This window comes from Muntiacus reevesi, chromosome 12, assembly GCF_963930625.1.
Source record: "Muntiacus reevesi chromosome 12, mMunRee1.1, whole genome shotgun sequence".
NCBI classification, from domain to species: domain Eukaryota; kingdom Metazoa; phylum Chordata; class Mammalia; order Artiodactyla; family Cervidae; genus Muntiacus; species Muntiacus reevesi.
The window spans coordinates 65,971,556-65,988,259 of NC_089260.1; the positions used below are offsets into that span (position 1 = coordinate 65,971,556).

Genomic DNA, 16,704 nt, shown 5'->3' on the forward strand with positions numbered 1-16,704 from the left:
GAGAGACAGATGGGAAATACACGAAGCTCTGACCTCCTATCACTTCCCACTTGTAGCTCATTGGGCAAAGCAAGTCATGCGGCCAAGCTCGGATCATGGAGGCTGGTCATCACTCCCTGATATGGTGTTGGGAGCATGAACGTCTCCTGACTAATAATGCAATCTGCAGTGAGTGAAACCACAGAGACTTTAAGAAAATTTTAGGTAGCTGGGTCTAAGAATCGAAGACTCTTCTCTCTCATTTACTCAGAGACTGATTTACTAACTTCCAGTTTCCTTATTTTCTCATCCTCTCCCTGGGCTCACTGGCTAGTAAGAGTAGACTTAAAGTCTCTTTTAGACTCGGAAGTCAAACTGTAGGTCTCTTGAGGGCTTTCGGCATTACTAGTCATTCACACAATTTAATGATTCAAATATTTTTAATAACACTGACTTGTAGCATTAGTAATCTATTGTGATCTTGATGGTGTTAGGAAAACATTTACACAGAGGATGTATTTTCTGAGGGGGGGTCAGTCCTATGATATATCTTGCTCCCATACCCACTGTGACATTCTTCTTGACCACATTGGTTCATGACTGTCAAAGAGGTAAAATGAGGAGTCTTGCACTGAATAAATTACTCCATCCTCACTGACCCTTTAGCTTTCCTCTATGTAGGAAGAACTCACAGGCTGGAGATGACTGAATCCTGCCTTGGGACAGTCAGTTATTTTGTCTGTTGTATTCGTTGAGTCAGGTTTCAGTCATCGCAGCATGAAAGCGTCCATAGACAATAAGTAACTGGGCAAATTTGACTGTGTTCCAAAAGCAATTTGTTTACAAAAACAGGTGGTTGGCCAGATGTGCCCCATGGGCTGTAGTTTACAGATCTCTGCTCTAAATGGCAGCTCCTTGGTAAAAACCGATCTTGTTCTGATGGGGACTGATGTTACAACAGAGGTTGCTGGATTTCCAACAAATCCCTCTTTTCTGGAAACTTGATGGTGTGTTTTTCTTGGAAAATCAAGTCTTTCATTTGGTCATGTAACCCCTTACTATGTGATGTGTGTGAGAGCGTGTGTGTGTACATTTAAAAAAATTTTTTCGGCTGCACTGAAATACAGTTGAAATATAACATTGCATAATTTTAAGGTGTTATGCAACTTAAGATATAATGGTTTGATGTATGTGTATATTACAAAGTGATTACTGAAATAAGTAAGTTAATACATTTTTCAAACAGAGAGTAGTAGGGTAGGGTAAAACTTTAAGTATAAGGATGCTTTGCATGAGCGGACTGAGGGAGAGAAAAGGTTTCTCCCACTATGTAGCTTTATCCCCACTGTCATTGATTGGAAAAATCTGTGAACTGAGATGTAATATGGTATGCTTACTTTTTCACAGAAAAATCACTTAAGCTAGAACCGGAGCCCAGATACCTTGTCTTTGTTTCAGAGTTTCTGTACCACCCATGGCTTCTCAAAAATAAATTATCCCTGGAGAACCAGAGTTTTGACTCAGTTGGATACCACTTGTTTTACTGTCCATCTTATATAGTTTCTTTAGAGTAATTTTTAAAAAGCTTAAATAGAAACATGATAGAAGAAAAATTGATCTTAGTACTTCAAATGGAAGATGAGTATCAATACTGACCCATACTTATTTAAAATACACTTCAAAACTTTACAGGAGAGGAATAGCATTGATCTAGGCACCACTTCGAATCACCTCCCGAGTGGGTCATATGTGAGCGCACGGAGCAGCCTTTCTGCAGACCTCGCCCGTCAGAAGCAGTCTGTGGAGAGACGCTGCAGGTTCCATGACTCACCTTCCTCCATCTCAGGTTAACTGACAAAGCTATGACCTCCAAAAATTGAATGCAAGTTACATACAAATGAACCAAGCCTTGACTCTGATGGAAAAAAAAAAAACAACAAAACAATCAACAACAAAAAAACAACCTTTATGAAGCATTTTCCCTTATTTCTTCTCTCCATAAATGTAAATGACACAAAAAAGCAGCCTTGAGGAAAGAAAAGGATCAATGCATCCTTTTATTCCCAACTCTGGTGTTTGCAGCGTATTTTGATCACCTGCAAGTGTGCAAGCCCCTCTAGTAAGTGACAAGTGCAGCAGGTCCTTTTCCTTGAGGATTATGTTTGAGGCTGGATTTGGGGGTTATAAACCAGCTGAACCCATGGTACTTGCTGACAGCAAACCACTAAGCTTTGAGTGACCAGCTTGCTGCTGAACTTCACACTGGCAGTAAGGGCACCTTTGCAGGTGGACAGCCTTTTAAAAAAATTTACTTTCTCTAACATTTCACTTGACATAGTAGTCTCTAAGATCACCCATGTTCAATGACAAATGTTCCTTCTTCTTATGGCTGAGTAGTATTCAGTGTATATATTATATATACACGGCTGCTGCTGCTAAATTGCTTCAGTCGTGTCCAACTCTGTACGACCCCATAGATGGCAGCCCACCAGGCTCCTCCGTCCCTGGGATTCTCCAGACAAGAACACTGGAGTAAGTTGCCATTTCCTTCTCCAATGCATGCATTCACTCTAAGTTGCTTCAGTTGTGTCCGACTCTGTGCGATCCCATGGACAGCAGCCCACCAGGCTCCTCTGTCCACAGGATTCTCTAGGCAAGAATACTGGAGTGGACTGCCATTTCCTTCTCCAATATATATACACTACATCTTCTTTATCCATTCGTATGTGAATGGACATATAGATTGCTTCCATATCTTGGCAATTATAAATAATACTGCTATGAACATTAGGGTGCACATATCTTTCTTTTCAATTAGTGCTTTTTTTCTGGATACAGAGGAATGGAATTTTACTGGGTAGTTCTACTTTCAGTTTTTTTTTTTTTTTTTTTTTTGAGAAACCGCCATAATGTTTTCCACAGTGGCAACACCAATTTATATATATCCCCACCAACAGTGTACAAGGCTTCCCTTTTCTCCACATGCTCATCAGTATTTGTTATCTGTGTTCATTTTGATCATAGCCATTCTTACAGGTGTGAGGTGACATCGCCTTGTGGCTGTGATTTGCATTTCCCTGATGATTAGCGATGTTGAGCATCTTCTCATGTACCCTTTGCAGACAAGATTTTTTTTAATTCTCATTTCACCAATGAGGGTCAAAGAACTTGAGCCATTTTCCTGGGGTCACACGTTTGGAAAGGAGAGGGAAGAGAGGAAAATGGTGAGAATGCAGGCGTGAAGGGCATGGTTTTCTTTTGCTCGATAGAGGCAAGTGGAGAGGGTCTAATAGAGGCAAGAGTGGCGGTAGCTGTTCAAACCCAGCCTCCTCTTGGGTCTTGTGTCAGAGAACTGGGAGGGTGTGTTTCTCAGCTGATGCCGATTTCTGTGTAACTGCTAGAGTGAGGGAGGGAAAAAGGAAGCCCGGTTTCTAATTTTGTCTTTGTGGCATTTTACTAAAAAGCCCCTCAAGGTGGCCGGAAGCTGGAAGCCCTCGAGGCTTGAAGCTCTGGAGTAGCATGCAAAGAAAGGCGCTGGGCTGGGGGTGGGGCGCCCGGAGCTGAGGCACCGCACGGCTTCTCATCTGGGTTTTGGCTCTCAGCAGCTATTAAGGTGTTTTCTCTCCTGCTCCTCATTTGCATCCTGTCATACCCATATGGCATGATTTTATTTATCTCTTGAAGGGGAATGACTGATGTAGAACGAGGGGAAGCCAGAAGCCTGGACTTTCTGAACCTTCCTTCTGTCCTTCCCATCCTCCTAGCCTCAATCTTTCCTTCCTCTCGTCTTTGCCTCCCTCCCTCCTGCCGTCTTGACTTCTGTAAGTGAGGACCTTGCATGAGTGACAGGATTCATTTTTTTCAGGTGAATGTTGCCAGGGGGCGTTTGTCTTGTAGAGAGGTTTATCCTGGCAACATTCACAGCCAGGGTGAGTTTAAGCTGTGACCTGCTGGCGTTTCTTCACCACGCAGGAGATTTGGAATTGGCATATATACACTGCTGATACTTTGTATAAAATAGATAACTAATACTACTCTAAAGCTCAGGGAACAATACTCAGTGCTCTGTGGTGACCTAAATGAGAAAGAAATACAAAAAAGAGAGGATATAGGTACATATAACTGATTTACTCTGCTGTACAGTAGAAGCTAACACAAATTGTACATAAACTCTACTCCGATAATTAATTTTAAAAATGCGTACTGAGGATGATTCTGCTCAGATAGATTAAGGGCTTACTTTACATGCTGGTTTGCTATTTTTCTGGGATTTACAAAGAGAAAGTGATAAAAGTGAAAGTGTTAGTCACTGGGTCGTGTCCTACTCTTTGCGACCCCTCGGACTGTATAGTCCACCACGCCCCTCTGTCCATGGAATTTTCCAGGCAAGAAGACTGGAGCGGGTTGCCGTTTCCTACTCCAGGGGATCTTTGCAACTCAGGGATTGACCCTGAGTCTCTTGGGTCTCCTGCATTGGCAGGAAGATTCTTTACCACTAGCGCCACCTGGGAAACTCTAACCTCTTTGATTTTGCCATTTTAGGTATAAATTTTGCAATCTACACAGTTTCTCGGAGCTCTTTAAGACAGTGTTTGCATCCTATGTTGGGGTTAAGATAACAAATGCTTCAATCTTCCTTTGTTCTTGAAAAGATAATGGGTAATTCACTTATTCATTTATTTATTCTTGCCTTGCTAGCCTATGGGGGTCAAATGCCTGAGAAGTATGAAGTATTAAACAACAACCCCCAAATCAAACAAATAAAAAAGACCTTTAGAAATATAGCTAAAGTAGGATTCGTTGTTCTTTTAAATACTTTAATTCTGTGTTTATCTATTTAGCAAGCACATATTTTAGGTGTGTGATATGCTGGGCACTGGGCTAGATGCCCAGAACCCAGAGTTGGAGATCTGTTCTCTACTTTGAATCTGTTCAGAGTTAGTTAATTTCACAACTTAGGGGCTACAGCTACACAAGAGCTTTGGAAAAGGGCCCAGGAGGATAAAGCTTTAGGAAATTTGGGGGTTCCATGAGATATATCATGCAAGGTTATATTTGCACGTGCATATTTTTGGGAAGAGGGGTTAATAACTTTAATGGGATTCAAGTATTCATGAATAAATTTAGAAGCGTGGCTCCTGTAATTGCAGCAAAACTTTTAGATGACCTACCCACTGAGTTCTACAAGTAAGATCTTTTCTTGCTCAGTGTTGCATTTGGAGCCTGGTCTACTGGCTTTTTTGGGCTTCCGTGGTGGCTCCAGTGGCAAAGAATCCTCTTGCCAATGCAGGAGAAGCAGGTTCGATCCTTGGATCACGAAGATACCCAGGAGAAGGAAATGGAAATCCTCTCCGTATTCCTGCTTGTGAAAGCCCACGCCCAGAGAAGCCTGGCGAGCTACAGTCCATGGGGTCACAAAGAGTCAAACATGACTTACCAACTTAAATAACCACTACGGGCCTGTAAGTCTATCTTCTGAGGGCAAACGTCAGAAGATAACTAGGTCAATATCTTTGTCTTTTTTGTCCTTTGGTGCAGGGCCTTGTATCATGATGCTTTTACGTTTTCTATAGTTCTTAGCTCGTATCTTATAGCAAACAGGAGAAATAAAAACTTCATTGATTAATTATGTTCCAACCTTGTTACTCAATTCTCTCAAGCCTTGCTTGCCCCTGATTCTGCTCCATCTCTGGCCTCTGTGAAGTAGCCTGCCTCTCCCAAGGCAGGATGAGAATAAAAAACATTCCTTAACTCGGGTGTGTGCACCACACAAGCTTACTCTCACCCCTAATGCTTTGTTCCTTGACTATCATGTGGAGAGAGGTGTTTAGACACCATATTAATAATAGCTCTTAGTATGTATGTGGCACATTCCATTTTCAAAGGCATTTATAAACATTGAAAGATGAAAGCATGCACCACCCATCTTGGGAAAAAGGGAATGTTAATCACCACCATGTCTGTTCCTTGGAGAGGGTCACAGAATCTAAGAGCTCGAAGGGATGTCAGAGGTCACTTTTCAACCTCTGGTCCCTAGAGGAATTCTCTTTCCTTGGAGCCCACAAAGGCTGGGGTATCACTCGGAATTTCTTCTTGAGTTCAAGCCAACTCTGCCCTCCTGTAGCTTTTCAATTATCTATCTATCTATTTTATTAATTCCTCAATAACCCAAGGTAGTTGACTTTTTAAAATTATTTTTTAATTGGCAGATAATTGCTTTATAATAATGTGTTGATTTCTGCCTGTGTGTGTGTGTGTGTGTGTGTGTGTGTGTATACATCAACATGAATCAGTCATAGGTATACACATGTCCCCTCCCTCTTGAATCTCTGTCCCACCTCCCACCACACCCCATTCCTCTGGTTTGTTGCAGAGCAAGGGATTGAGCTCATTGCATCCTAGACCTAGAGCAGATTCCCACTGGTCTCTGTTTGACACATGGTCATGTATATGTTTCAATGTTACTCTCTCAATTTGTCCCACCCTCTCCTTCCCCAGTGTGTCCACAAGCCTGTTCTCTATGCTGACCTGCTAGTAGGTTCATCAGTAGCATCTTTCCAGATTCCATATATATGAATTAATATACAATATTTGTTTTTCTCTTTCTGACTTATTTTACTCTTACAGGCTCTAGTTTCAGTCACCTCATTAGTATTGACTCAAACGTGTTCCTTTTTATGGCCGAGTAAACTTCCATTGTATATATGTACCACAGCTACTTTAGGAAGTTGATCTTATTGTTCCCATTTTATAAATGAGGAAGCAGAGTCTTTGAAGAGCTGAGTTCCCCACCATCTCACAGCTGGTGAGGGACAGAGCTGGGCTTTACACTCTCTCTGACTCTAACAACTCTATTCCTTTGAGTTGGTTTCTTATTTCTGAGCTTTGTAATTACTGCCAAAAAACACAAAGAATTTAAGAAATTAATCTCTGCAACTAGATCATGGGTAGCTGTATTATTCTATAGGAGTTCATTTTTCTTACCATAGATAACCAGTGAGTTTGCCCACTGGTAAGATAACCAGTAAGACTATCTATAGGAGAGATATTAGCAGCATCATAGCTGAACTTTGCATTCAGATTTAATACATTTTTTTGTGCAAATAATATTGAGGTATAATAACAGCGACCAGCTGTGTGGTTTTAGATTAGTCCATTTGCTGTCTCTGAGCCCACATTTGCACAGAGGGTAATGTTAACTGCTTATCTTTACAAGAGGACTGTTATGGACTTGTAATACGGAGCATAAGAGAAATATATGAAAAATAATAAAGTCACATAAATGTGGCAATGGCATCAACCACAGCAATGATAAGGAAAGCTTTGTTGTGTTGATTGCCATCCTGGCATTCTTCATACTTTGTCCTCATGAGAACCCTGTGGTCCATTATCTCTAGTTTGCAGATGAGGAAACTTTGAGATACTATCATTATTATCATCATTATATAATTACCAAACACATGCAAAAAAAATCCCGACTTTCACTCAGTTTTCTGAGAGATGGCAGAGTGAGAGAGTTGGGGATTCAGAGTTACCACTTCTCTGGCTAAGAAAACCAACCTTCCAATTAAGTCTAACTCAGCTTGTGCTGGGAAATTCTGTACAAAATTAGATTCACAAGGAACTCTTTCTTTTCTTTTTAACATTTTAATAGAAGTATGATTGCTTTGCAATACTGTGTTAGTTTCTGCTGTACAATGAAGCGAATCATCTATCTGTGTATATACACCCACTCCCTCCTGAGCCTTCCTCCCACCCACCCGCATCCCTCCCATCTAGGTCACAGAACACTGAGCTGAGTTCCCTGCGCCATGCAGCAGCTTCCTGCTAGCCACCTGTTTCATATACGGGATTGTATATATGTCAGTGCTACCCTCTCAGTTCCGTCCAGCCCTCCCTTCCCCTGGCATGTCCTCAAGTCTGTTCTCTGACTGCATCTCTAGCCCTACCCTGCAAATAGCTTCATCAATATCATTATATACATATATACACCCCCATCCCAACCCTCTAGGTCATGACAGAGGGCCAGGCTGGCCTCCCTGTGTTATATAGCAACTTCTCAACAGCTATACACTTTGCACATGGTAGCCTATACATGTCACTGCTTCTTCATCCATTTGTCCCACTCTTTCCTTCCCTCACTGTGTCCACAAGTCCATTCTCTATATCTGTGTCTCTCCGTCTTTTTTATTATTATTTTAAAGGAGTCTTGTAAAGTGGAACTTGCTCTTCTCATCAAACATTTTGCATAAACTGTGATCCAAGGAAATATTCAGATTCTTCTAGAATGGACCCTCTAGAGAAGCCTGGATTGAATTAAAGCAGCTGATTTTGAAGCCATGTGACCAGAATTTGGACAACTCTATTGTCTCATCCTCTGTTGCTGTGTTGAAGAAACTAAGATAATGACATTTTCCCAAGGCTGGGGCTGGGTGAGTCTTAATTTGTGAGTGCTTATAAGTGGCTTTGAAGCTGGTGGAGGTTACTTAAGTGCTAAATATTATTATTATTTATTGTGGTTTTAAGCGCTGTTTCCCCTTCCCATTGTCAGGCTACAAAACAATACGGGGCCGATAAAAGAGCCTCTGAAGTATCCAAATGTCAATAAATTAGGTAACTTTGGCCTGAGTTCTGTGATGGTATCTGAAAACCTAGCATGAGTTTTGCAGCATTTTTGTGTGGGTTGGTGGTTGCCTCATTTGCCTGTAAACTTGCCAGCAGCAGGCCCTGACATACGTTTGGCACACACAGGTGATGCAAGCACTCTTTGGACAGACCTGGGCTGCTGACATCATGCTTTGCTGAGTGCTCTTTGAGATGCAGATTAGGTCCTGGAGGGGCCCCTGGTCCTTTCATCATGATGCTTAATAGAAGAGAATTAGCATTCGTTGAGCCACACACCTCCTGTGTGCCAGACACTTTTATGAACGTGATCTCACTTATTCTCACAACAATCTAGTGGAGCAGGTCCGAATGGTTTCATTTTACAGATGAGGAAACGGAGGTTCATAGAAACTGAAATAATTTGCCCTTGATCATGTAACTAGTTAAAGAGGCTTAACTAGAATTGAAATTCAGGACTGTCTGGCTCCAAAAGCCATGCTCTTTTACTGAACTACAAGCAACAAGTTCTCCTTTACCCTCAACTGCCTGGTCAAGATTCCCCATTCCCTGCTAAAAGTCTCTCCAGTGTCTTTCCAATGCTTTCAATGGAATAAAAGCCACACTTCTAAAATGTGTGCTCAGTTGCTCAGTCGTGTCTGACTCTTTGTGTCCCTGTGGACTGTCGCCTGTCAGGCTCCTCTGTCCTTGGAGTTTTCCAGGCAAGAATACTGGAGTGGGTTGCCATTTCCTCCTCCAGGGGATCTTGCTGATCCAGAGATCGAACCCACTTCTCCTGTGTCTCCTACATTGGCAGGTGAGTTCTTTTACCACTGAGTCACCTAAGAAGTCCTATACTTCTACTACAACCCAGCGAAATCTGCCCCTGGCTTTCTCTCCAGCTTTCTTCAATCCCATGCTTCTTAGTTTCATTACTTAAACATGCTAAAACTTCCCATCTCTGTTTTTGCACATACTGCCTGCAAAAGTGTATCTTTCCCTTTTTCTCCAGCCAACTCTTCCTAAACCTTTACATGTTATTTTCCTGGGGATATTGTCTCTGAAAATACTGACCAACAGTTCTCCAAGCATTGTCCTTAGTCCAGAAAAGGGCAGCATCACCTAGGAACTTAGGAGAAATGCGGATTTCAGGGATCACCCCACACATCCTGAATCAAAAAGGCATGTCTGAAAACTACCAGGGTTTCACGACCTGGACACTACTGACATTGTAGGGTGTTTAGCAGCATGCTAGCTTTTGCCTATTCAAGGTCAATACTCTTGATCACGTCCTCACCTCCCTCCAAGTTGCAACAACCAAAAATGTCTTCAGATATTGTCTAATGTCCCCTTGGGGGAAGGGGGGGCAAAATTGCCCCTGATTGAAAAATCACTTACTTAGACTGAAGTATGCCTCACTGTGGGACACTCCTATGGCATGTTGAGGTTAATTAGTTAGTAACTTACTGGAATCATTTGTTTAAGGCATGTCTCTGCTGTCTTAAGCCGGGAGGTAACATGGGACAGTATACTCAGCTGGTTCTCAGGAAATACTATGAAGTGATGTGGTGAATTTGGACCATTACCTCCTCAAGCCCAACTCTTGAACTGAGGAGGAGACAGGACTTGGGGGCTAAAGTGGGATCACAGGCTAGTAGGATCCTTGAGATTCTTCACAATTTAAAGGTTAAGTCTCTTCCATTAGAACCCTGGAGCAAAGGGAATCTTTCACGCCCAGTTCAACAGGATCTAAGCACTGTTTTTTAAAATTTTAGTGGCAGAGCATCTGATCAAATGCAGGAGAAATAAAAAGCAGTCATTTTAGGATGATGCAGTTGGTCCTGACCAAGATAGGCTCAGATAGGCCGCTGTCACCGAAAGAGAAACAAAACCTCCCTCTGCCTGCAGGAGCACTAAGGAGCCTGACGGCCAGGAGACCTGACTCAGCGCGCCTTCTAGGAGCTGGCCTCTGTGTTGATGGTACAGTCACATCAAAGACGAGGGGCGAGGGAGGTTCTGGCACTCCCGCTGCCTTATACGTCGTCAGCCTGAGAAGTCATTTCTAGATCCAGGGTAAAGAACTGCAGCAGAACTGAATAGGATTCTTGCGTGAATTCCTTTTCTAAATGAATGCTCAGAGACTTCCCCAGTGGTCCAGCGGTTTAGACTTGCCTTTCAATGTAAGGGGTATGGGTTTGATCCCTGGTTGGGGAGCTAAGATTCTACATGTTTCGTGACCAAAAATCCGAAACATAAAAACAGAAGCAGTACTTCACTGGTGGTCTAGTGGTCAAGAATCTGCCTTGAAATGCAGGGGACACCCATTTGATCCCCGGTCTGGGAAAATCCCGCAGGCCACAGAGCAACTAAACCCATGTACCACAACTACTCAGGTCTGAGGGGCCCAGAGCCAGTTCTCTGCAACAAGAGAAGCCACTGCAACTAGAGAAACATCATGCTCAGCAACGAGGACCCAGCACAACTATGAAAAATAAAAATGTTTAAAAAATCTTAAAATAAAAAAAAATAGTAATAAATAAACAAAACCAGAAGCAATATTGTAACACATTTAGTGAAGACTTTAAAAAGGGCCCACACAAAAAAGCCATAGAAAGAATGTAAATAGATGCTCATTATCATCATCCTTGTTCCATATGAAGTGGTTGTGGACCTGGGACACTTGGTTAGCAACATAAATATCTGTCCTTCCGAGGGCTCACATTGCTTCTGGGAATGAAGCCCACCCAGCTGCATAGAAGATAATGCAGTCACCTGGCTCATATCAGGCTTCATGTAATCTACATGAGTGTTACAGTTAAGGTATGGGAAGGTGTAGATGGAAGAGGCAATTCTTTTCAAATTTATATATATATATATTTTTTTTTTTTCTCAAAGAAAACTTTAATTTTTTTATTGAAGACTTTTTTTTTTTTTTTTTTTTTTTTTTTAGCAATTCAGCCTTTATTAAGGTCAGGTCCAAGGTCATTTGGAGCTGGTGTACTTGGTCATGGATTTGGTGCCTTTGGACACAGCGTGCGCCAAAGGATTTGGTGCCTAGGCACCTCCCTAGGCAGCCACAGATGCACAGCTGTCTGGACCTCTCGGATGTCAGGATGGTTCAGCCCACGAGTTCATGATGCGCATGGCCTTGGAGGAGATGCCGATGACGAGATGCACCTGCTTCTGCACCCTGTAGATGTACACTGAATAGGCTTCTTTACACTGGCTGTGCCTTTTAGACTTCTTGTCCCCAGGACTCCAGCCCCTCTGGCCCCCCAGACTGCTGCGGCTGTCCAGGCTCGGCACTCAACCTCCTGCTCCTCCTTCTTGAAGAAATTTTGAAAAGAGGAAGGAAACTTGAAAAAAAGCAGGACTTTTTTCTCTTCAAAGTGTTAATTTCTGCTTCATTTTTTGTCACCAGACTCTACCAATAAGTTTCGTTCATACTTTTTCACTTGATGTTATCTTTTAAGCCTGTTTCCAAGCTTTGCAAAATTGCATCCACTTCAAAGTGACCCCAGTATTCAATTTCAATTCATTCCCAAATGTAAAGTCATCAAAACGCCCCAAACTTAGAAAGAGAAATACAATATTCTAGCCACTCAGAAAGCACATACCAAAGTGTTCATTTAAATCTAAAGACTGAGGTGACAGCTTGTTTGACACTAGATCTCTAAAAATTCAATAATTACGAGTTTACTGATCTGCAATGTGTAATAAGGGCTTCCCAGGTGGCTCAGTGGTAAAGAATCTGCCTGCAGTGCAGGTTGGAGAAGGGAATGGCAACCTATTCTAGTTTTCTTGCCTGGGGAGCACTATGGACAGAGGGGCTGGTGGGCTATAGTCCATGGGATCGCAAAAGAGTTGGACACAACTTAGCCACTAAACAGCAACAGCAAGTATGTAATAAACTGCATAAAACCAAAGCTACAGCTTAATTTCACACACCTTTATTATAGTCTATATGACAAACTGATTGAAACAATCCCATTGTTAGCATTTGCTGTCGTAACTATGCAATAAGCATCTTATATCTAAGAATTTTTGTTTCCCTGAAATTAAGAGCATTGCAGATTAGAAATTCAATGATTGATTCAAAAAATATGAGTGTATCTAACCTTGATACAATTTCCAAAGGAACTACCTTCCAAATTGTACTTCCATTTGTGATGTGTGAGTGCATTAATTTCATTTACTTTCATTAATATCAGGTGAACCTACACCTCGGTGTTTCCGTTTCTCGGATGACGGATCAGATTCAAGGGGACAAGTCAGTGTGAGTATTTGGTTTGATGTAGATACTTGTGAACAGGCACAACCTGTTCATCTTTCATCCTGCACACCTCCAACATCAAGGACATCAGTTCGCTTTGATTAGAGTTAAGGTGTTTTTCTGCCAGAGACTCTTCAGGCTTCCAGTCGTGAAATCTGTTTTAATAACTGGTGTCATGAATACTTTCCTTCCCATCCCACCCTTGAAATAAATTCAAATTCCCATAAGAACCAGATATCTTCTTGGAGGAGTTAAAGATAATTTGTCAGCATGTATGTTTCTTACAGAACCAAATTACCAAAGGGGGCTGTAACCTGGTTTCAAATACTTTTGGGTGTCTTTCCTCAGAGCTACTTTTCATCACTTCAATTAGAGCAGGGGAGACTGGCTTTCAAACCCAAGTGTCCTTATCCAGTCAGAAAACGGTGGAGAAAACACTCCTCCACAGGGGAATCGCTTCCGTCCCTCCCTTGTCTTTTCTCCTGCCTCCATCCTTCACTCCTCACTTCCTCCCTTTCTTCTTTTTTTCTCTCTGTCCCCTCTTTTCTCCTTCCTCCCTCCCTCACTCTTTCTTTCCCCTGGCTTCAGTTTAATCTCTGGTGAATTATACATACATAGGAATTCATTAGGATAATCAAAACTACAATATCACTGTTAAAAAACCATGGCTTATTAACTGGTTAGGGTAACCTCCCAATTAACTGGACTGAATAAGGAATGTAACTTGCGGTAAATTAAAGATTTTAACTAATTAGGGATATTTCGGGTTTTTTTCTCCTTCAACTCTTATTGAAACTCTTCTTTTGCCCTATGATATATCTTTGCTTTCATTTCTCAAGAGTTTTCCCATTATGGTGATATTTTCTTAGAGGAAAAAAACTTCTCAGATCTTTATTCTACACAGGGGTCTTGCATAGGACTGAAGATGTGTTATTAGACTAGGTCTCACTTCTGTAGCCTCAAGGGCATAGTCTGGAAACTGTTGTTACTGTACTGATTTTATTTCCCTATTGTCATGGAGACTGGCTAGCAACACAACACGTCTGTTTCTTCTACTTTCTGGACACACAGTCTACATCTCCCAGCTTCCCTTGTATTAAGTGTGGTCATGTGTCTGAACTCTAACCAATGGAGTGCGGTCAAAGTGAAATGTTTCACTTCCTGGTCCAGCACATAAGGATCTCTCATGGTCCCTTTCATGTTCTTTCCTGGTGACCTGCTTGGTGCAGACATAGACAAGCTGTTAACCTTCAACAGGGAGCCCCATGTTGATGATGACAGAGCAATGAGAAGGAGGAACCTATTTGCTAGAATCAGGACCATGACTATGGCTGATCAGTACCACCCATTTTGGCTTTGACATGTGTGAAAATTTCTACTGTTTGGGGCAATATAAAATTTTGAAATTTGTTTGTAAGAGTAGAACATTGCTTATAAGAGCTTTATAAGAGTATAATGATACTTTCAGTAATGTTATTATTAATAACAGTAAAGTCAAAACCCAAATTTCAATTAATTCATGTTTATAATGAGTTGATTCCCAGGGAATTAAAGTTTTCTGACAATCATTGTCTAGAGTTGTCTCCCAGATTGTAGAATCAGTCAGCGCCCATGCAGGGGAGGAGACTGAGGTTCAGCAGGTGGGATCAAGTGATTCCAAAATTCTTATGGCATTCCCCAAGCCTTTCCCACCAGAGAACTGATGCCTGGGAAAGAGAGGAATGAATATGATCTCCATTTTTGACCTTTATCTCTGTCAAAATATGAACTCTCAGTATCACATTTAAATTATTTAAACTGTTGTGTACAAAACATGTCTAAAGAACAGAAAAACTGATACTGGCTTTTAGATAATATCCATGAAGTACATTGAGATCCTGGCTAAAATGCAGTGTCCTGTGTCTGATTTTAAAAAAAAAGAATGTTCTGGAAGAAGGGACAGCCTTTAAGTAGAGAATTGCAATGTAAGAGGCTCAATTCCCCTTCTTCTCATGGACTGCACATTATGGTCTGTAGGTATATCTGCAATGTATGTATGAATCATCCCTTTGACATTTGGGGGTACAGTTTTGGGGTTTGGGTTAACAATAGAGTCAGCTACCAATTTCTGTCTTTTAATGTAGGGGTTTTGTTGGGGTGGGTAGAAGGCAAGGATCCAGAGATTTTAAAAAGACAAATAAACTTTGCTCTATTTCTCTGAACAAAAAAACTTGACAGAGCAAGGAATGACTTCCTAAATGCACAGAGGAGATTCTCCCACAAATTGTTGCTCAATGGCTCTGTTTTTTTTTTTTTAATCTGGGCTGATGAGGTGTTCTCTACCCTGGGTGAGTTACTTCTTTTGTCTTTGTGGCGTGATTCTCTCATGGCTCTGAAAACATTCATGCCTTTCATAAATACTATTGACTGAAGATTGTTTATAATGGAGCTCATAAATATACCTTTTTCTTTTTCTTCAGTCTTCTGGTTCTTCTTGATGTTTTTGATTTCCCATCATCCATCTGAGCCTCTACATTAAGATGAATTTACATACATATATACATATATATACACATATATTTCATAGATGTATTTCTTTATCAAAGGAGCCCTGAACTGGGTTAGGAGGCCTTGATTCAAATCCTTGTCACTAACTACACTTGTGATGGGTCTGAGTAATTCCCCATCTGCATGCTGAGAGTTGGGAAAGAGTGGGAGACTGTGATCTCCGTGAGGTGCCTGCACAGTGCCCAGGAAGTGGGGTTTCCATAGCATGTGTCCCAGGTGCAACATTCTGTGATCAAGGGATGTAACTTGTCACTTATTGCACCGTCCTTCCTAAATCTTTGTTATCCATTTCTTTCTCCTTCCTCTTGCTCTTGTTATCTTGGAGAGATCATTCGGTGGTGAAGTCAGGATGATGGATATGCCAGAGAACCTGAACTGTGAGCTCCTCAGGAAATGCCCAGATTGTGGACCATTCATTACATCGTTAGGCAACCATTGAGCATCTAAGATTTGCCTGGTACTATGCTAAGCTGTTGTTTTTGTTTAGTCATTAAGTAGTGTCCGACCCTTTTGTGACCCTGTGGACTATTGCCCACCAGGCTCCTCTGCCCATAGCACTGCATCCAGGCAGCAGGACTGGAGTGGGTTGTCCTGCCCTTCTCCAGGGGATTTTCCTGTACCAGGGATCAGACCCACGTCTCCTGCATTGGCAGGAGCCCCACTGCACTAAGTACAGTGCTTTTTCAATCTATTTTTTAACTGTGCCATTCCTAATTACACAAACAACACAGGGTCATCGAGTCTTTTCTGAAGGTACCAAAAAAGACACAATAAGAGGAAATCACTTGCAGTTTCACTTTCTAGAGTTTGCCACTATTGGTAGTTGTATGTGTATCTTTTCCAGGGTTTTTGCTATGTAAAAGCACACTTTACAAAAGGGAGAAAATATGAAGTTACATTGTACACCTTGTTTTATAATTTCTTAAAAAATCCGTTGACTTCATTTCACTTCCTCTTCGATTCTGGCTGTTGAATTGGAAGAAATGATCTTTTCTCTGTGTGATATAAATTCATTTCAGGATGTATGCAGCAGAAAGACACTGTAAGAGTCCACTCCAATGGACTGTACTTCCAATTCGGCGACAAGGAGATGAAGGCACAGATGATGCCCTAAAATGTCTTTATTGTGAATGATTTACTGGAAACACTGAGGTCAGGTCAAAATCTCACTGAGTGAGAAGAAAATTACAAGACTGAGCAGATTCAAGAGTGAAACTCATCTGTGTCAGTGTGTGCTGGCCCAAGTAGGACACGTATGCAAACATGCTACCCTTTTACTAAGAGATCATTGTTTCAGATGCAAA

The 16,704-nt window shown here is 41.6% G+C and overlaps 1 long non-coding RNA gene across 2 annotated transcripts in view; it reads left to right on the forward strand.

Moving 5' to 3' along the window:
• The window catches only part of LOC136144681 (uncharacterized), a 421,108-nt gene that overhangs the window by 391,350 nt on the left and 13,054 nt on the right, over positions 1 to 16,704 (forward strand). For both annotated transcript variants that reach the window (XR_010658627.1, XR_010658626.1), the window contains exons 7-8: positions 8,184 to 8,411; positions 12,792 to 12,856. This is a non-coding gene — a long non-coding RNA (uncharacterized lncRNA). The remainder of the gene's footprint in view (positions 1 to 8,183; positions 8,412 to 12,791; positions 12,857 to 16,704) is intronic.